The sequence below is a fragment of the Peromyscus californicus genome, unplaced genomic scaffold (genome assembly GCF_007827085.1).
Source record: "Peromyscus californicus insignis strain IS unplaced genomic scaffold, ASM782708v3 Scaffold_6__1_contigs__length_162567912, whole genome shotgun sequence".
NCBI lineage: Eukaryota > Metazoa > Chordata > Mammalia > Rodentia > Cricetidae > Peromyscus > Peromyscus californicus.
In genome coordinates this window covers 21,818,767-21,840,542 of record NW_026294584.1, presented here as the reverse complement: position 1 = coordinate 21,840,542, position 21,776 = coordinate 21,818,767, and the positions used below count along the sequence as shown (strand labels likewise).

The following is a 21,776-nucleotide window of genomic DNA, read 5'->3' as shown; positions in this document are numbered from 1 at the left end:
GGAAGCAACGTGTCGGAAGTGACTATGTGTATGCCTGGTAAGATGAAACAAGAAACGCGTGAAGACGCCCTCTTCGCCTTGCTCCTTTGTGTCTTCCCTCTCGTTTCTTCTCAGATACTGGTAATTGAGACTTTCATGTGTGAAAGTTCCGTTACACACTGTCAATATCTTATGGGAATGCTAGTGCCACTCTCTTGGTTACTGTTCTATCGCCGTGAAGAGACACCATGTCCAAGGCAACTTACAAAAGAAAACATTTAATTGTGGACTTGCTTACAGTTTCAGAGGGTGAATCCTCTGTGACGGGATCATCATAGTAAGGAGGATGGCAGCAGGCAGGAAGGCATGGTACTGGAGCAGTAGCTGAGAGCTTACACCTTATCCACAAGTTGGAGGCAGAGAGAGAGAGAGAGAGAGAGAGAGAGAGAGAGAGAGAGAGAGAGAGAGAGAGAGAGAGAGAGAAGAGAAAGCTAACTGGGAATAGCTTGAGCTTTTGAAATTTCAAAGACCACCCTCAGTGACACATCTTCAACAAGGCCACACCCCCTAATTCTTCCCAAAACAGTTCCACTAATTAGGGACCAAGCATTCACATTTGAACATAGAGGAGCCAAACATTCACCAATTGTGTGTGTGTGTGTGTGTGTGTGTGTGTGTGTGTGTGTGTGTGTGAGAGAGAGAGAGAGAGAGAGAGAGAGAGAGAGAGAGAGAGAGAGAGAGAGAGAGAAAGAACTGAACCTCTGATGTCTCTGGGTAAATGAGATCAAAGTCAGTCCCTTGGGTGAGGCTTTCTGAGAAACTTCTAGAGAGGAAAAACTGATTGCCTTTTTTTCCTTATTTCACCTAGAACTAAGAGATGAGTAGCATTTTCCTTTTTCATCTATGACATAATAAATGTATACTACAAATTGCTAAGTATATTAGTTACTTTTTTGTTTTATAGTGGCTGCCCCTTAAGTAACCACTGTCCTAATTTGCAACTCCACTGCTACCAGCAGTGGTCCCATTGAAGGGGCCACAGCCTGAGGGGATTCTGTTCCCTCAGGCACCGACTCTTCCAAAGCTACTAAGGGAAACTTTATCTAGATCTCTATCTCTCTAAATAACTCATAATTCAAAGGTTGAGGTGGAATTCTGCTCGCTCAGAGAGGCTGAAACGCAAGTAGCTCACCTTCTTCCTTTGCTGGCGTCTTCCAAAAAACCCAACCGTCCTTCTGCTCAGCCCCCACTATACGTGGTTCCTCCCTACCACTTCCTGTCAGCTACTTGCTGACTCAGTCTCCTGCTCACAGGTTAAATTTATTTAATCAAACAAATGTAACACATCCTTGCATTGTTAACAAAAACAGTAGGGGAAAAAATGCAACACACTTTAAAACAATATTCCATAACAGGTTTCCATACAGAGTTTCTCTATGTAACCCTGGCTATCTTGGAACTCTCTCTATAGACCAGGCTGGCCTTGAACTCACAGAGATCTTCCTACTTTTGCCTACTGAATCCTGGAATCAAAGATGTGTGCCACCACTTCCTGGCTTTATTTTGTTTTTTTGAGACAGAATCTCTCTATGTGGCCTTGGCTGTCCTGGAACTTGCTGAGGAGACCAGGCTGGCCTTGAACTCACAGAGATCTACTGGTCTCTGTCTCCCAATTACTGAGATTAAAGGTGTGTGCTGCCATGCCCTGGCAGCAATTGTTAATAATACTCCAATATGAAAAATACAGATCTCGTGATTGGAAGACTTTCCATTTAACTGCTTTCTGTCATGTTAGAGAAACTAGAGTGAATGTGAATGATTAAATGCTATATAGGTTCTGGGTTCCATGACTTGAGAACAGGGACAGGTGGGCATAGCAAGTGTTTGGTCATTTTCCTCATTACGAAAGTGGTGGCACTATAATATAATGCCTTTGATGATTTTGTTAGATAGGCTCTAAACTAGAAATCCTTCATCTAGACTACCTTTTGGAGAGGGTCGTTCTGCTCTATTTTGTTAATGACTCTGGGAACCAATCACCAATTGTCCAGGAACTGAACATGGCTTGGGTTGCTGTGCTTCTGACTTTCATGGGACCAAACATGGGTCCAAGTTTGTCCCCGAATATTGTCGTGTACTTGGTTCTTAGCTTGTCCAATCAGTACTCTGTTTGGGTCAACTCCATGCAACACTGAACAACAGTTTTGCATTCCTGGACTCTTTCCTCATTCTCTTACATCCCACCTTAGCTCACTTATATTATAAACATTATGCATACAGATTCACTTGGATTTAATTGCAATTATTATTTTTTATTTTTTCCTGGTATTGCATAATTGATGAAGGAACCCAGGATATTTAGGCATATTTTCTGTATTCCTACAGTCTCCTTCATTGTCTGAAAAACCACAGAGTTCACTTAAAAGGCAATGAATCCTTCATCAGGTTTTCTTTAAGCCATGTATTCATCAGGATCCCCACTTGTGCTGTGGCTTAACTTTATAATCTTTGATTTATAATTTACAGCTGCTGAGAACCAGAGGGAAGCCTACTCCTTTGGAAGAACATTTCCCTAGATTACCTCGCCACTGCTGGGGATCCCCTTGAACACTGGTCCCTGAACACCAGCTTCCAGAAGACTCCATGGATGGCCATCCAGTCTTATCCACTGCTGTTTTCCCTCTGCACTTCCTTCTTCGATTCCTTCACTCTAGCCAGGCTCTCATCAGGGTCAGATCAGAGATGGACCAGCTGGACCACAGATTGGAGGACTGACCTCTTAGAGTGCCAACAGTCAACAGTGTGCTGTCCGACCCATAGAAAGATAAGAAGAAGAAGAAGAAAATATGCTGTGTGGAAGGGAGAGGAATGGTCTGATAATTCCTTAGAGGCTGAAAGTGAGGAACAACGAAATTTAGAGGAATGTGACATTTTCCTGCAGGGCTTCTTTTTGGTCCCTACTGAGATATATAATCTGGGTGTTCCTGCTGGACTGTGATTCAGAGGAGACTAAGTCTTCTAGTGGTCCTCCTGCTAGTAAGAGACGCCAACCCATTAGTCTCTGTGTTGCTTCTCTGCACTGTAGATCTGCACTTTTAACCTGGAAGATGTTGGCATTGACTCTTGTAGGATAAAGGTCAATGATAACAGCTGTTCAAACCTCCTCCAACTTTCTGTTTGTAGATCAGGTGGTGACATCCTGTACTGAGATTGTTAGAGCAATGGAGTCACAGGGTGGAACTGAACTCTTTTAAAATATTTGGCTGAAACATGGCATTGCTAGTTACGTAGAAGAGAGCATTATGAAACATGATCAGAATCATGAAACAAGGTACTACTGGTCATATTTTGCAATCCAGCAACCCACTAAGGACAATGTAGACTCTACAGAAACTGGGAGCAGGTAGACATGGTTCTTTTCCCATGAAGCTTACACTCCAGAGTCCCTGTAGGGGTGAAAAGCAGTGGCTACAGCACATGTGTGGCCACTAGTTGGGGAGGAGGAGTTCCTAATGTTGCAGTCATGGCCAGTGGCCAAGTATCTCTAAGCCTACCTTTTATAAGCAATCTGTGAACATGGACTGCTTTTCCCTAGCCAAAGTCCTGGGATGTCAGGGGAAGTGCTTGAGGTTTGCAGCTTCTGGGGAGGGAAATACGAAGTGATTTAGACCAGGGAACAAAAAGGGATGGGATTCTGAACCAACTATTGCTTCTATTCTGTGTGGAAATTACAGTATGAAATATGCTGGGCTGGGAAACTTTGACACCTTGGTATTAGTTCTTCCTTCCTTCCTTCCTTCCTTCCTTCCTTCCTTCCTTCCTTCCTTCCTTCCTTCCTTCCTTCCTCTCCTTCTCCTTCTCCTCCTCCTTCTTTTTTTTTTATAATACTAAAAAGCTATGTGATTGTAGGCAAGCCATTTCCCATTCCCTGTGGATGTCTCTTGAGTGACTTTAAAACCCCTTCTAGTTCTGAAAGTCTTTTTGTTGCTGTTGTTGTTTATTTGTTTGTTTTTTTCAAAACAGGGTTTCTTTGTGTAGCTTTGGAGCCTGTCCCGGAACTTGCTCTGTAGATCAGGCTAGCCTTGAACTCACAGAGCTCCCCCTTCCTTTGCCCCCTGAGTGAGTGCTGGGATTAAAGGTGTGTGCCATCACCACCTGACACTCTGAAAGTCTTAACATCAGGCCCCGGGCTACAGGGGTCAGTTTCAAAATACCCTGCCTTCAGATGCTAGATCATATATATTCAGCATCTACATAAACTTTTTTTTTTATTTTTGAGGGGATGTCTGTTTTATCAACTTTTTAAGTACACATTGAGTTCCTCTGTGGAGTTAAGAAGACATTAACTCTAAGTCCTCCTTCATTGCGGCTTGCTGCCTTTCCTCACGTCCTTTGCTTGTTCACATCTCTACTGAGCTTACACTACATGCTGTGCATCAGATACATGTTGGGTTTGGAGATACATGCTGAACCTGACACTTCCCAGACTCCCTTCACTTTTCCAGAGAGCCTTTCCTTTACTTCTACCTTCTGGCACTTTCTTTGGCAGGAACCAATTGTATCTAGGCAGTGTGCTGTAGCACCCTTGAGGTAACCACATGCAAACAGGGACCACCTAAGCAATTTTATCAAACACTAAGATAGACATTTAAGTAACCATTCAGACCCAGGATTACCACAAAAAGAACTTTCTCCAGGTATAAGGAAGAGGGACATTTTCCTTCCGGGATGTGTGCAGAAGAACCACCCTCCAGCCTGTGGAGAACACCAAACACTCTACTCTCTGCAACCTGTCCTTGCCCAAGCAGAAAGAATCTAAACCCCAAAATACTTCTCAATAAATAGACATACTTTCTATGCACTGTTTTTCTCTGTATCATCCCCATGGCTTGCCACTTCTTAAAAAAGGAATGGAAAAACACTAATGAGACAAAAATGTTGCTGTGAGCTCTGACCTCATTGGGAATCCTTTTAGCAATTTCTCATTTCTATTTCATTATCAACAAATCTACTGAATACTTATCTTCAAGTCCAAGATACACAAAACAGTGGAATTTCAGGTTCAGAGCTGTTGACATATACTATTTGTTTTGAGTCTTTTTGTCATAGGGAATGACTTCAGACATTTCAGTTTAATGACATAAGTGGGGGAATGAATGGCTCTTGACTTTCACTTTCTTTTTCAGTTCAGGTCAAGGAATAGGTACCTCCAGGCAATGTCTACACTTCTCTATGATCAAGGGCTCTTACTGTTTCTAGGTATATATCACTACCAAGGAATATTCATCTCCTCTTCTTGTCTTTATTTCCTACTTGGCAAAAATATTAAAGACAGTATAAAGTTCATAAGATAAACTCTTCCGATAAGAAGTTAGAGAAACAAAAGGCCAAGATTATTGTATTTGAAAAACAGTGGAAAGGAGTTACTCCATACAACAAGGCCCATGTAGGAAGTTTATTGAAGGAAGGGGAGAGAAGGGGCAGAAAAAGGGGCAGAGACCGGTCCCTGGGGCTGAGAGCGAAGGAAGAGAAAGAGAGAGAGATGGGAGGTGTACAAGGCCCACCTTTTATAAGGAAACATAGCAGACGTGCACAGGGTTGCTTTTAGTGACTGCAGCTGAGGTATATCCCGTCAGGACCCTAAGGGCAGGCCAGTGCAGATGCCTAAATGCTAACAAAGATAAGCAAAATAAATGGAAAAAAAAAAAAACCTTAAATGTTTAGCAAGCATTCAACTATAATTCTTTGGAATCCATGTCTAGTGTATCCTTTCTGTGTTTTTTTTTTTGTCTTTGATTTTCTTTCTTTTTTAGTTTGTTTGTATGTTTTGATTTTTGTTGTTTCTGTTGTCGCTTTTCACTTCTTTTGAAAGAGAGATAGCAGGAAGTTGGTTGGGTAGGGAGGTAGGGGGGATCTGTGTGGAGTTGGAAAGTACGTGATAAAAATATATTGTCTGAAAAAAAAAAGAACTTTAAGTTTTGTGCTTTGAGACAGAGTCACAGGTAACCCAAATGGACCTTGTGGCTGAGGTTGGCTTCAAACTTCTGATTCTTCTGCCTCCATATGGGTAGACCGCTGGGATTACAGTCATGTAACCATGCCCAGTTCGTTTTCAAATATTTAGTGCAGCATTCCTCCCTTTCTGCAGAAGTGGAATCAGTAAATCCATATAATTCTAAACATTCTAATGAGGAGAACAGTCTGTTGAGCATTTTCACACTCCCAAGAATCTGAATATTAGCTCTGTGAAGACAAAATATAGAGATGATAGACTGCTCTTCCTGCTTCTCATTTGAATGGTCTAGTGTGTTGTAGTTCCAGCCATTGACCTTAAAGCAACCTATATATGTTTTCTTTATTCCTAAAGAGAAAGGAAAAATCTGATTTTTTCCAAGCAATTAAAACTCTTCTGCTTCAGGTAGGGTGGAAAGAATGAGGAGCTATGTCTCCCTGTATATAATTGCAAGGTTCATCTTTCTTGTTTTAATGATTGACAGAAAACTGATAAACTGAGACATTTCCTTGTTAAGGGTGAATGTACTCTCTTGGTGGTCCCATTGCTAATTTGTTTGACTATTTTGTACGATTTCTTACTCTGTAATGGAAAGGTTTATTAAATACGAGGGTGGCAAAGCTTTCTGAATACTAATGAACTTATTTGCCAAAATTTAAATGTTCTTCTTGCTAGTGAATGTCTGTCTCACTTAACAGGAACCAAATTGAATAATGAAGAAAATTAGACTCTAGTGAACCTCAAGAGAAATCGTGTGTGAATTGTAATAGAAAACTGAGGGAGAAAAGGGTCATATTTTAGAAAAAACACTAGATAATTTAGATTATTTTTAAAAAAGGATGAACTTAGGGAAGCTCAGGTTCTTTTCAAAGAAACACACATTCAGACAATTAATTCAAAATGCTGGTTTTCCCTTCACCCAAGCAGTCTATACCTATTGCCAGTCTACAGTAAAAGAAGGGCAGATTAGGTGGGAAATGCACGCCAGGTTTCTGTGCTTACAATTCACTAAACTTCTTCTCATGTGAGGATCTTATATACCTGTGATGGAAAGGGAAAATCAATAACCTTGAAAAATGAGCACTATTCTTCAGAGAAGTTCAATAAAAAGATAGAATTTGGGGAATTGCTGCAATTCTTCCTACAAGCATAAGATAATGAGTGTGCCCTCACACTGATGTGTTTAATTCCACCATCTTGGTGTTATGGCTAATGAAGTACATGATCATGATGCCTTTCCTCTGCTAGCATCCAGGGGCATTGTGGGAACAACATGGTTGCCCTCCTGACCAGGAGACAGGGCGGGGGAAATTCGGCAACCATACCAACTGCAAAGCATGGTCAGCATAAAACACAGGGTGTATATGGAGTAAAATCAAGCAGCTAAGGAGAAGAGATGAGAATGGGAAGGTGACAAGGAGCAAAGATGGGAAATGGACCTTTTGTCCCTGACACAAATCTGAGAAAGGGACATGTTCGCTGAAAAAGCAGGAGGGAGTGAGGGTCTTGAGGCTGAGAAAATAATCAAAATGAAAATAATGAATGTCTCTAGTTTTCAAAGGAGTTCTTCCTGAGGTTTTTAAAAATTAAAGGTAAATACAGAGGAAGGTCAAGGCCCTTGGAGCCTGTGGAGTTTTTAAAATAAAATAAAACATAAAAAAAATGGAAAGGTAAATAATGGACAAGAAAAGAAACCCAGAGTAAAGAGAGATTCAAAGTTAGGGTTGATTTTCAACCCAGAAGGTGTCTTTTGGACATCATGCTGGACTTCATCTCTGAAGGAGAAAAAAAAATGGTTAATCTATCTCAGAGTAATACTATTTTATACTATTTGATCTGAGGATGAATTTTCTTTATTGTCCCTGATGAGATTTAAAAACAAAAACCAAACAGCAACAACAACAACAAACTAGACCCTAATTGCTTCCGTGGTGGGGGGCGCTTTCCAGTTACAAATCTCAATTTCCCCCCTTATAATGATAATTGGGTTTCAACAAGAGGGTAAACAAACAGGGAGACAGAGACGTATCTCTACCATGTCAACTCCTGGCCTGCTCTGATGGAAATAAAGGATTTAGTGAGTAGAGATGGAGGCAGAGGAACAAGACAATGGAACAGAGGAAAAGGCTGCATACCCAGTATGATGGCCCAATTTGTGGGAAATCAAATGAACAATTGGGTTTGAAGGACGTGTGCAATAAGGAGGCTGGGATAATAAGACGTATTTAGAAAGGGGAGATTACTTGGGAAAGCGAGGGTGAATGACGAATTATGTGGAGATGATTAAGGACTGAGGAAGGCAGAGGAGCGAGGACATAATTGGAATGGGAAACAAAATGTGACCAAGAGGCTGTAAAAGGCAAGTTCCAATTCTGCATGGCGACTCACCGACCTCTAGGGAAGGCGCACAAGCTGGAGAGAGAGGTGGAAAAGACCCACACTGTTCATGGTTAACACATAAAGTCAGGACAATAGGAGAAGCAGTAAATGTCACTCTTCTTTCGGAATGAAAGCACATCCAGAGGAGTGCATTAGTCTGTGTTCGCCATTCATTTATGAGGAGAATAGTCTTCGTCTCCCTTTGTAAAAGGTTGATTTATAAAATGATTGCTATTAACGGAAAGAAAAGGTAAGCATTATCCGGGAAGTTAAGAAAAGGTTGAGACTAGAGTAACTGAAGTGGGGAATATGTGAACAAGCCTCTTCATGGCCCTTAATATAAGATTTCCAAATTTAACATTCCATAGAAGAACTAGAGGCCAATTATCCAAATACAAGCATAGGTAGTGAGGAGGGAGGAAGTTTAAGTTGTCGTAAATACTTTATAATATGTTTTCTGCAACATTTCACCCTCCATAAAAATGGTTGTCATAAGTTAAAGAGCTTCTGGGTGTTATTTGAAACACTTACATGAGAGGATTTATAGCAATGTAAAGTAGTAGACACAATGTTAATTGAAAAAAAAAGTTCATGTTGGGAGTTGCTCTAAGTGCCTGTGATTTCCCTTTTACTTTCCCCTGTTTGTGCTTAGGATTTCTTGCAAGCAGACAGCACAGACCCCCTTCGGAGGGAAGCTGATAAAGTAATTTAGCTGGAAAGGCTTAATGAGATAATGATGCTAAGGCCAGTTAACAACTAATAAGCATCTAACCACGAGGGATGATATTGTTGCTTATTAATTATAATGATGATGTGGAGGAGAGAGACAAGGTGGCACTCGCTTAGCAGAGAGTACTCAGGAGTATGACTGACTCCCAGAGGCAAAGCTGCCATCAGAGGGCTTTAGAATTAGGTCAACACTTAGCCGAGTTTGAAAATTTGTGTCTGCTGGGTTATATGGCCACCACAGAGCTAGAGGCCATGCAAAAAATAATGGTAGGCAGAGCTGAAGTAGAGTCCTGTGTGACTTCCAGGATATATGCAGAGGCAGACTCCAGGTCAAGGTTTGGGGAAGTCTTCTTGATGATAATTCCCACAGTAGTCACTCCTGGGTAGACAGGCAGGTGTCCAGAATGAACTGGGTAGGCTTCCAGGTGGATGACCTTCCCCTTCACCAATGAGTCTGGTGAGTCAGACATGGAGCGTAGCTATTCAATTGGTTTTTCTGTTGTTGTCCTTGTTCTGTTTTTCGAGAAAGGGTTTCTTTGTGTAACAGTCCTGGCTGTCCTGGAACTCCCTTTGTAGATCAGGTTGGCCTCACAGAGATCTGCCTGCCCCTTCCTCCGGAGTGCTGGGATTAAAGGCATAGACCACCACCACCCGGCTGTTTTTTGTTTGTTTGTTTTTAGCTTGCTTTAGAGAAGGAGCCCAGAAGATTTTCCTTCCTTCCTTCCTTTCTTTCTTTCTTTCTTTCTTTCTTTCTTTCTTTCTTTCTTTCTTTCTTTCTTTCTTTCTTTCTTTCTTTCTTTCTTTCTGTTTTTCTTCCCCCGCACCCCCGAGGTACATTATCTGCTGACTTGACTTTAGAGGTATGGGGTGTTAGGCAGTCACCTGACTCTGTTTCCTGTATGCCCAGGCTGGGGGAACTGTAGCATCAACACAGTGGAGACGTACTCATCTGTAGAGGGTAGAAGTAGAGAAGGCAGGTTGTGGTAGTGGAGGATAAGCCGTTATGGGAAATGCATCAGGCTTTTAGGAATCTTAGGACTCCTCCAGGGAGGTCTAGGATCAGGCGACACAGGTCCAGCTTGGGAAAGCTGATTGGGGGGCCTGGTAGGGTATATGAAACTCATCTCCTTATCCCCAGTCTCCCCCAACAACTCTGGATGGGTCCTGAAGCCTCAGCTGTTGCCTACTTTTTGCTGGGTCTTTTGATCCACCTCTGCAGTGACAAAGGTGATTTTCCATGCTTTCTGGTGCTGTCATTGGTGAAATGAGGGCCATGCCACAGGATTTGACTTAGGCTATGTGATAATGCACATTGAGTACAGTTATATTGTAATAGTAGAGAATGGTATTCTCACCACCAGCTTAAGGGACATCATTTTCATTTTTTATTGAACATGAGGCTTGAAAGTGGCAAGAGGTGAGAAACAGTGGGGCTGGAAAAGAGGGAACATCTCTAATTCTGACCTTCCTACCAGTTCTGGGACCTGGAGCAAGTCCCTTGATCTTCTGAACCTTGCTTCCCTCATTTATAAAAAGAAGGGCTATTGAGGAGGATCTTAATAGCTATAAAGCTATATCCAACTTTATAATTCTATTTTTATATACTTTATATTTGCAATCCCATGAAACCATTTATGAGAGAAGCAATTGACCATCTCTATTGCCTTAAGTTTGTGGTTCAGAGTAGAAGCTTAAGTTCCACTCACAAATTGATCAAAGGCATAACTTCTTAGTAAGAAGCACCTATGTGGCAGACCCATGCCAACCTTAACTTAAGTGCTTCTCAGGTGACAAAGTCCATGTAAAGATTAAACAAGTCCTTTGATATTATATAGTCAATAAGAAATATAGCCAACATTTAACCCCAGGTCTCCTTGACATGAAAGCCATGTTTACCTCTCATAGTTTAAAACACATGCTTCAATCATTGAACATAGAGAAATTGAGCTGGTGCCTAAATAAAGCCTTCATCCCTATGTGCTTCTGTCTTTGGTACAGGAAGGTGCTCTACATGGTACCAAAGAGAAATGTAAACACCAACCCGGCCACAAACCCTTTGATCTACGATGCTGTTATGTCTGCAAGATATGCTGGGGCAATGGTGGCACAAAGCCTGTTGGAGTAACCAATCAATATCTGATTTGATTTAAGGACAACTCCGTGAAATATCCAGACCCAACACTTCTTGGGTGACCAAAAACCTGAGACTCAATAGCTCAGGGACTTAGGATAAAACCAAGTACTACTGTTCTAAAAAAAAAAAAAGCAATAAAATGACTCCTAATGACATTCTGCTATACTCATAGAATGGGCTCTTGCTCAGCCATCATCAGAGAACCTTCTTCCTGCAGCAGATGGGAATATAAAGACCCATAGCCAGATGTTATGTAAAGAGTGAGAGACATTGAAATAGCTTTAAATGGGATGTCTCCATCAAATCCCTTCCCCCAGGGCTCAGGGAACACTACGGAAAAGGAGGCAGAAAGAATATAAGAGCTAGAGGGATGGAGGACACCAAGAAAACAAGGTCCTCTAAATCAACATGAGCAAAGCTCATGTGAACTCACAAAAACTGCAGTAGCATGCTCAGGACCTGGACAGGTCTGTACTAGGTCCTCTGCATATATATTATGGCTTCCAGTTTAGTGTTTTTATGTTTTTTTGGGATTCCTGAGTGGATCTCTGATTCTTATGCTTTTTGGGACTCTTTTCCTTCTGTTTGTTTATTTTGTCCAATTCCAATTTGTTAGTTTTTGTTTTATCTTATTACATTATAATTTATTGTTATCTCTTAGAAGCCTGTTTTCTGATGAAAGACAGAAAGGGGGTGGATCTAGATATGAAGAGAGGTGGGGAGGAAATGGGAGGAGCAGAGGGAGGGGAAACTGTAATTATGATATATTATCTGAGGAAAAAAACGATTTCCAAAAAAAAGACAAACAAAGGGAAGAAAAGCAAAAATACAAATGAAACAAAAACCACAGGACTTATTTCCCATAACTTATGGAACAAGCCACTGAAAGCTTTGGCTCTCTTAAAGGTTCTCTACTAGTTAGTGAGGTAGGTAGGCACAAGGCATGGAGTGAGCAAAGGCTGCTGATTCTCACATAAACATCTCTTTGATTCCAATATCCCTGCATCCTTCACTTGACCAGTGATAGTAACATGATTGCATAAAAAGCACCATGCTTGAAACCCATCTGCCATGTACATGCACATGCCTGTTTCTTCCAGCATGTTGAAGGAGAGACACTTAATCCAAGCAAAGAGTAGCAGATGACTGAACTTCGCTCATCTACCCAGTGGTCACAGAACGGGCATCCCTCCACACCCCAAGCCTCTACTCAGTTGGGTAGAGAAATTCTAGCACTTAGGAGGCTTTAATAGGAGAACCTCATGTTGAAGCCCTGACTGGGCTACATAGAGAGACTTTATCTTAAACAAAACAACAACAACAACAACAACACCCCCCTCCTGAAAAGAGATTCCTGACTCTAAAAAACCTGTTTTGTCAATTTAGTTAATAATTCATTTTAAAAGGAACTATATATTTTCATTTTTTATGACAAATAAATTTCAATAATTCTAATTTGATTGCAATCTGTATAATATACCCCTCTAAAAATATCATCACAATAGCCGTTGTCACACAGGGGCGTGTTAGCCTGGCCTCTTAGCCAGGCATGCTTGGTAACCAAAGGGACCATCTAGACCAGGGTTTCCTAAACTGTTTTCATTCATGGTCCCTTTCCCTTGAAAAATTTTTATATGACTCCAGGTATGTAAAGTAGTTCTATAAATCAAACATTTACTCCTAAAAAATCATTCAGAAATATGTTTTAAATTATTCATATATATATATATATATATATATATATATATATATATATATATATATGTTTCTCGAGACAGGGGTTTTCTTTAGAGTAGCTTTGTAGTCTGTGCTGCAACTTGCTCTGTAGACCAGGCTGGCCTTGACCTCACAGGCCTCTGCCTCCCGAGTGCTGGGATTAAAGGCATGTGCCACCATCATTTGACAATTTTACTATATATTAAAGATAAAAAACAAAAACAAAAGAACTGTGTACTAAAGAGATGCAGGTGCTTGCTCATTGTGACAGAAGGTAGACTACTTCTTGGTAGACTATTTGATATTGGCAGGACACAGAACATCTTCAACGTTCTCCAGAGCTGACTATTATTTTGATTTTATAACCATCAATACTGAGAATACTACTTCGTATAAAAATTTGCAAAATGACAGAAGAGTGAAAAATGGCAGAAGTACAGTTAGGGTCATTTCAGAGATTGTTGGCAATTCTGTCTAAATCCATTCAATAAATTAAAGAACAAAACCAAGTCAGTAAATAACAAAATTAAAAATCAAACATTTGAATCCAATCCAATCCAAAAATATACCAGTTTGATACCCACACATCAGAAATAATGACAAGTAAACAGTAAAAGTCTCTATTCTCTATAATTAAACCACTGTGTCTCTAAGCTGGCAGAAAGCACTATAGAGATAATAGTAACATTGTGATCCACGGAATAGAGCATTCTCAGGTCAGCATTTACTGCTGTTGCATACATGTGAAGTGTTAAATGTGCATGTTCTGTGCCCTCAGGAAAAGGACACAATGAATTTGTGGGATGCCACACAGGTGAGCATGGCCAGAAACACCTCGGATTTGTTTTTCATTTGAATTAAATTAACTATTGGTTACTGCACACTCAGAAACCCTTCACTGCTATATTCTTCACAACCCCCACATTCAGTTATGTGACCCTCATGTGGATATGAATCTCCACGTAAGTTTAGAAGCTGAGTTTTAACTATTTATCGACTGGTTTAAGAAAGATGTTGTGCCAGGTGGCGGTGGCTCACGTCTTTAATCCCAGCATTCGGGAGGCAGAGCCAGGTGGATCTTTGTGAGTTCGAGTCCAGCCTGGTCTACAGAGCGAGATCCAGGACAGGCACCAAAACTACATGGAGAAACCCTGTCTCGAAAAACAAGAACAAAAAAAAAAAAAGAAAAGAAAAGGAGAGGGAGAAAGATGTTGCATCAAGGTTAATTTAGAGGTGTAGGGCATCAAAACAGAGGTGCTCCTCCTTCATGAATCTTGCTTGAAAGTAATAAAGCCAGTTCTTTCTTGATAAGAACATTGGCACTTAGGATTTTAAATTGTCTTTCAAATAGTTACTTCAACATCTCCTAGACAAAGCTTTAGCCTCAGACTTTTTATATATATATATTGGTTTGCACTGCTCAATGGAACCTAGGGCCTTGTGCATGCTATGCAAGGACTCTATTACTCTACCTCAGCTCTACACTTAGCCTCAACACACAATTCTTTACATGCTCTCTCTCTCTTTTTGTTTTTGTTTTTGATTTTTTGGTTTTTTGAGACAGGGTATCTCTCTGTAGCTTTGCGCCATTCCTGGATCTCGCTCTGTAGACCAGGCTGGCCTAGAACTCACAAAGTGCTGGGATTAAAGGCATGCATCGCCACCACCCGGTTTTGCTCTCAACTGCTTTTTTTTTTTGGCCTTCTATAGCTTTAATTTTTCTCTCCTTTTTTTGGTGTTGTTGCTGAGTACATGCTACTTTTTATTTAATGTGGTTGTGTTTAGCTAAGTGTGAAAAATTAGAAATGCCCAAGTATGGAATTCGATAAAATAAAGATACAATAGAACACTATGTTGTCATTTAAGGGAATGGGGTAGTTCTCTATATATCACTTTCAAGATATATAACTGGACTTGAATAGGCAAAGTACAGAAAAATATGTGTGGTGTGCTACTGTTTGTATATGCACATACATATGTATGTTCAATATGTTTCTATGCATTGTGTGACTGTGGAAAGACATTTAAGGAAGTGCTAATAGTGGTTTTCTCTAGGGAGAAATTGGCTGGAAGACTGGAAGACTATCCTGTTGTCCTATATATAGTGTATCATATTCGTGTATTATCTATTCACATTTTTATAAGGCAGAAGGCAGAGCTAGTTTTATAGAGATGGAAAAGTACAAAAGACATATTGTTATGTATAAAGAACAAATTACAGAATAGTATAAATAGTATATGATCTGGCTTTTGTGAAGTAATCATAAGTATATAGATATGTATACGTATGGTGTACACATACATATAAAGAATGCATACCAAAGTGTTAATAGGGGTACACTCAGGGGAGAAAGAAAATGTGTGTTCATTTTTTTTATCCTATGCACTATTTTTTTTTTTTTTTTTTTGGTTTTTCGAGACAGGGTTTCTCTGTGTAGCTTTGCGCTTCTCCTGGAACTCACTTGGTAGCCCAGGCTGGCCTCGAACTCACAGAGATCCGCCTGGCTCTGCCTCTCGAGTGCTGGGATTAAAGGCGTGCGCCACCACCGCCCGGCCCCTATGCACTATTTTATCTGACTGTTTTCATACCAAGCACACCACACATCAATATATTAGAAATAATTCTTAAAACATTAATCAAACTGTACATTAAACAAGGCTTGCCAGACCAGTTTTTTGGTTCAGCTGCTCATGTTGTATCTCACGGACCCAGCTCCAGTCTCTTTCTCAATCTCCTCTTTGAGGCTTCCTGAATCTCCCATTCCTTTGCTCACTCTTTCCTCTGTTTCCCAGCATCAACAGGGCTAAGATAAGGTTGTCACTAAGAAATCATACTAACACTACTGTGTGTTGTCTGTCAACCACTTTCTTCTTAGGTCAAATAAACTAATTTTTTGGAGACAGGCTGGCCTTGAGCTCGATATGTAGCTGAGGATGACCTTGAACTCCTGATCCTCCTGCTTCCACACCCCAGGTGCTGGGATTTTAGGTGTGACATAAGCAGGGCTTCACACTCCCTAGGTGAGCACTCTCCCAACTGAGGTACGTCCCCAGCCACCCCCATTTTCTTTGTAATTAATCCAGAATGATGTGGCCCAAACCTCCTTGTACTCACTTTAGAGACTTCGCTTTGGTTAACTGAAACTCCCCGTCCCCATCTCTTTAAGAAAGTACCCATGTTTTCTGGATCATTTGTATTATCACGTAAGTACAGTATGTCTCCAGTCTCAAAGAACAAAACCCAAGAAACCCTGTTTGCCTCCACACTTTTTTCTCCATTTCTCCACACTTCTTTGTGGCAATTCTTAAAAAACATTTCCCTTACTTCATAAAGCCATCGTGTCCTCATTCATTCTCAACCTCACTTCTCTCAGAATTTCAGCTGTGACCAAATGTTCTCCCTAATTCCTCTTTCCAAGGCCATGGTATTTACTTGCAAAATCAATGATTCTCATCTTCTCAATTCATTAATCAAATGCCTCTTTGACTTTCAATTTTTTTCATTTTTCTTTATTAAGAAATTTTCTACTCACTCCACATACCATCTACAGATTCCCCCCTCCTCCCTCCTCCCACCCCCTTGACTTTCAATTTTCCTGTTACTCCTCTGCTGTCCTGTCTCTTGGATCTTTCCCTACATTACAATATCTCCTTCTTTATTCTCTTCACCCTGGAGTGTTGGCTTGCTCATGACTTAGTTCTTGGAGACATCTATCTTCTTTCTTTAAACTCGTTTGTTAGTCGTATTATGTAGCCCTTAACTTTGAATAACATCACCGTGCTGAAATCTGATCAAACTCCTGTTTGTACCTAGGCTTACAGATTCATTGTCTTTTTGACACTGACAGTACTATTTAACTTTGTAATAGTCATCTCAAACCCAACGAATCCAGAATAGACAGAACCACCGTCTCTTCTGATCCTCTTCATGTCGATAAACGATAACTCCATTGGCGCTCTCCTGTCTAAATCCTGAATCTGATTACTTTCTTTAGCTCTCTCTCTGAAACCCTAGTCCAGCATCAGCACCAGTCACCTGACTTAGAACAATATAGACTTTTATCTAACTTATCTAAAAATCTGTGTGTGTTTTAAATATATAAATTACAGTGTATCATTGCTTTGCACAACATTCTCAAATGGCTTCTGTCGTACTCAGCATAAAAATCTAAAGTCCTTTCCATGAACTTTAAGGCTTGCGATGCCTCTTAGACTCACCTTTTATCTCTGAACTCACTCCATCCTTTCCCCTTCACTGTTTTCATGTCACAGTGACCCGGATGCCTTTGGAACATGCTCTCCTCAGAACTCTTGTACTTACATTATCTGTTGGGAAAACTCTTCTTGGCCTGCTCCTTTCCTTTATCCTGCCCATGGGTCACCTCATCAGAAAATCTTCCTTGAGCGAAGAGTCTGGAGCCCGAGGCTGTCTCAGTTGACCCTCTACACTGCTTTGTTTTCAGCACCACCTGATAGGCTGCCTACGGATTTGACTAATATTTGCTTATGATTTACCTGCCCTGGAATACACAAAACAGCTATTTTGTCTCATTTAATACATCTCTAACATCCAGAAGAAAAAGGATGTTATAGAGTAGCTTACAAGAAGTTTCTGAGTTTTCAAAAGAGATGGCAAGAAGTTCTCTTTAGCACAGTCTCATTATATGGAATTCTTAAGACAGTTTAATTCTCCATTAAAACTGTCTCCTGTCTTTAAGTTAAAAACAAAACAACAACAAAAAAACCTGTTTCAACCTTTTCTTTAGAAACTATGATAGACTTACAACTATTGCAAAAGTAGTACAAATAACTCCATGTATTCTTCATCCATTGTTTCTCAAGTTGTCTTCTCTAACTGTCCTTTTGATTTTCTGAACCCTAGTTTCTTCAATCTCTTATGATTTTTTTTTACACAGATTTCCAGGATCTTCCTACTGCTTCTTGAAAACCTAGGAATTCACTCACACTAGCAAGCTCTGTGCCATGAAGCTACCTCCTGACCCAATTCCAATTCTTATTTTGTTGTTGGTGGGTTTTCTTCTACACCAGATTCAAATTCCTATGCCAAGGTGATGTATTATGTAAGGAAGGGAAAGGATATTTTAATTAAATGGGAAAATACGTTTAACCCAATTTTTTAATACTAAAAAAAGAAAAGAAGAGGAAGACTTCCATCTTTGAAGTGCACTGTCCTACAGAGAGGTACACGCTCCTGTAGATTTTGCATACCAGCTTGCTTGCTGTGATTCTAGAGACTGGCAATTTTTAGGCTTTCCTGTGATTTATCTCTTATAGGAAGAGTTGAATACAAATAAATCTATGTTTTTAAATGTATGTTTGCATTTTTAGTCACTTATTTTGTTGAGTTCTTGCCATTCACTTATTCATCAAACATTTTGTGTTTCAACTGTGTAATATCGCCTCTTATCCCCAAGTGGATCTGGAATGAACATCACCTTTAAATCATTACAAGTACCGAAAGATTGAAAAACTCCCATTGTCCAGGTAAGTCAAGTACACTTTATTAAATGGGCATTCCTGTTCTGATGATAATCCTTGAATAACTGGTTTCCAGTATTAAAAAATGAGCAAGGGCCAGTGCCCTTTACAGCATGCCTGCCATATAAATGAGATAAGCCCCTTGAAAAGATAAGGCTGGGCCAGTGAGATGGCTCGGCAGGACCTTGATGAAGATCTGCCATTCACTTGGAACTCTTCTTCCTCATCTATGCCCATAATGAGATGGTTTGGTCTTTTCATGGCATCCCACATCTCCTGGTTGCTCCGTTCTTCTACTTTAAGAATTGTTTTCATATTCCTTGCTCATTTTGTCTAAATCCTCTACTTTGCCCTCCTGTCCAGATAGTCTATCTTCTGCTTGATTCATCTACTTGTAAGTTGAGTTTTCTAGTTGGTTATTGGGTTTTTCAATTCCATCTTGATTTCAGCTTCAGTCCTTTTTCAGTGTTTTCTTTGTTGAATTCTGTTCTCAAGTCCTGGATTGTCTCTGTCATTTATGTTTGTGTTTTCTTTGGGCCTCACACAGGCACTTACTCTCTTTACCTTCTTTCTCTTTAAGTTCATTCAGCTGTTTCTTTGTGTCTTCCTTAAACTCCTTGAGTTCTTTGATGACGTCTATGATTATTGTTCTTTTAAATTCTGCGTCTTGGGGTTCATCTAGGTAATTATCATTGGCAAACATTTTTAAAGGACTGGGAGCTTTTGTAGAGGAGACACTGGCTTGATCTTTCCTGTTGTCTGTGGGTTTGGGCTAAGATCTGGGCATGTGGGCTTCTTTTGTTATTTCAGTGTCTAACACAGAAAGAGCAGGTTGGGGTAGAAGAGAGCTCGTAGGCAGGTGGGGCCTAGAGGTTGGAAATGACTTAGGCAGAATGAAGTCAGGTGGACACAGGGGACAGGGTTGATATGCAGAATACACATCCTGACTCGACACTGGAATGTGGAGGTAGATCTGGGAGTTGGGGAGGGCACATGGAGAGGTGGATCAGGCAGATTCACCAGGCTAGACCCTGGAGAAGGACATGTAGGATCTGGCTGGGTGCAGAGGTTGGTTGTTGAGATGGCTCAGTGGGTTAAGAGCTAAAGGCACTTGCTGCCAAGCCCGAAAACCTGGGTTCAATACCCCAGAGCTCACATGGCAGAGGGGGAGAATTGACTTCAGAGTTTTCCTCTTCTCTGCACATGTGCCATAGCATGTGTATGCCCAAACTCATAACTCCCGCCCCATGCACAAAGACACTCACAATAAATGAATGTTCAAAAAGGTTTTTTTTGTTGTTTTTTTTTTTAAAGGCAAGACTTACTGATTTAATAATCAGTTAAAAGAAGACATGGCTGGGACATCACTAACCACTCAGTTAAAATGAGTATGTAGTAAGTTCCCCTCATGAAAGCCCATTCGCACACGGTAAACATTACTTAGACAACTGCCTGCCAGCATTCTCCCAGTCTCACCTCCAGTATTAACAGGGTGAACATTTGTCATTTGTCTAAACTGTTCCTACCTGTTGTTCCAGCATAATTGTTAATTGCAGCTCCCTTCCCTCTCTCCAGAATCTTGGCTCGGACGATAAATTATATGGTCAATTCAAGTATTAGGGTCTCTGTGATGAATGATCAAGGCACCATTCCTATTTATTGGCATTACCTTGTCACAAGCTGTGAAAACACTTTCCTTTGTGATTGTTTCTTCCTGACTTGTCACAAAGACCTTCACATAAAATCACTCTCTCCCATTAAAGTAATTACTGGGACCCTTTCAGTAATGACCACTTGTTTTACCTTTCCTCTTGAGACTGAACACCAAATGCAGAGATTGCTTTTGCTGGGTCAAGATCAAAATTCTTCAGAGACACTAGCCTTGTACAGGGGAAATACTGTCTCTCTGATCCACAAAAGTCTGAAAGAGACATTTCTCCATAGAAACATTATCTTGTAGAAAAGGGCTGAGGTTTCCTGCTGACTCTCTTCTCTGAGGTTCCCCCCATTCTGAGATTCTTTTTTTCTCTTTTCTTCTTTCATTCTTCTGCCAATTTTCAGCTCAGAGAATGGAAAACCCCATGCAGTATACATGGCTTCAGTGAGTCTCATGTATTCTGGGCTGAGATTCTTAATGTCTCTGGAATTGCTCCTGGGCTATGAGTAACTGGAAAGAGAATCTGGGTGGCCTTCTCAAGGATGATCTCTGCTAAAACTAGCTAATCTCCTTGATTCACAAGTGAAGATGCTCTTGAGTTGCCGAGTTGAGCCAGGCTGCTGAAGCTGCAGGTTTCTGCAGCTCCCTTCTTGGCCGATGCAGGAGGAGCCTGGACACTGGTTCATTATTACATCTTGGAAAGTCGGTCAGAACTTTCCTTCTTCAAAGATTTGTCCTTACAGTACTAAATGTAAAAGAAAAAATGTAAAAAAAGTTTTTCAAAATGTGGAATCATGCAAACAAAATAAGTTGTGAAAAGATAAAAACCTAGCCTCCCCGCATCCCCAACCCCCAAAGGGCATTGATTGTTTTTACTGTTAATTGTTTTGCTATTTTGTAATTCATTGACAAACTATGGAAATTTCTGTTGTTTTCTGTCTTAGCAAAAATAGTTTCCGTGAGACTAAGTAATTTTTTTTTGTAAAACATTGTATTTAGGATAATAGATTTGTAATGACTTTATCATTTTGTGTGTAGCTTGTTTAAAAAATTAAATTGACTGAAACAAAGCGTCTAAGGTGTGCTTTTTCTCTTTCTCTCCTTTTATCTTTATCTATATGCAACAAAACTACTTAGAACTGTTATTATGCGCAGAGTTAACTTCATCATCAAACACTGATGAACCCTGAAATATTAATAATGTGACTTCAGTTTTGATCTAAATAAATGTCATGCTTTTGTCAAAATGTAGAAAAGGCAGAAAAGTTGGAGTCCTACAGCCCATCTTAATTCAAGGACCCGGGTTGGACAGCCCTAGGAAACTTTTAATAATTCTCTCTCTCCCTGTTTTAGTTGTCAGTTCTGCTCTCTCCTTTCCACCTTGCCTGCTCCTGTTGTGGGAAAACAGATGACAAACACCACAGTCATCCTTCCCACATCCATGAAGATAGAGTCTTTGCTGAGTTTTTAGGGCCTGTTTATGAAAATTGGCCTGGGCAAGTGTCCCCAGAGTGTTGCAGCCCCTGAGTGAATAGGGACGTTCCTTGACTTGGAAGCAGTGGCATCAGGTGGTTTGAGGGACTGGAGTGTCATCTTCTGGGAAACCAACTCTACTGGGATCGTGTTAGTATCTCATAGGTTGTATTGTACACTAAAAACACTTGCAGGTG

The 21,776-nt window shown here is 40.5% G+C and overlaps 1 long non-coding RNA gene across 2 annotated transcripts in view; it reads left to right on the top strand.

Annotated features, from left to right (window-relative positions):
• Positions 1-21,177, top strand: part of LOC128098180 (uncharacterized) — a 63,784-nt gene extending 42,607 nt beyond the window's left edge. For both annotated transcript variants that reach the window (XR_008214163.1, XR_008214164.1), the window contains exon 3: positions 2,506-21,177. This is a non-coding gene — a long non-coding RNA (uncharacterized LOC128098180). The remainder of the gene's footprint in view (positions 1-2,505) is intronic.
• Positions 21,178-21,776: the final 599 nt, after the last annotated feature.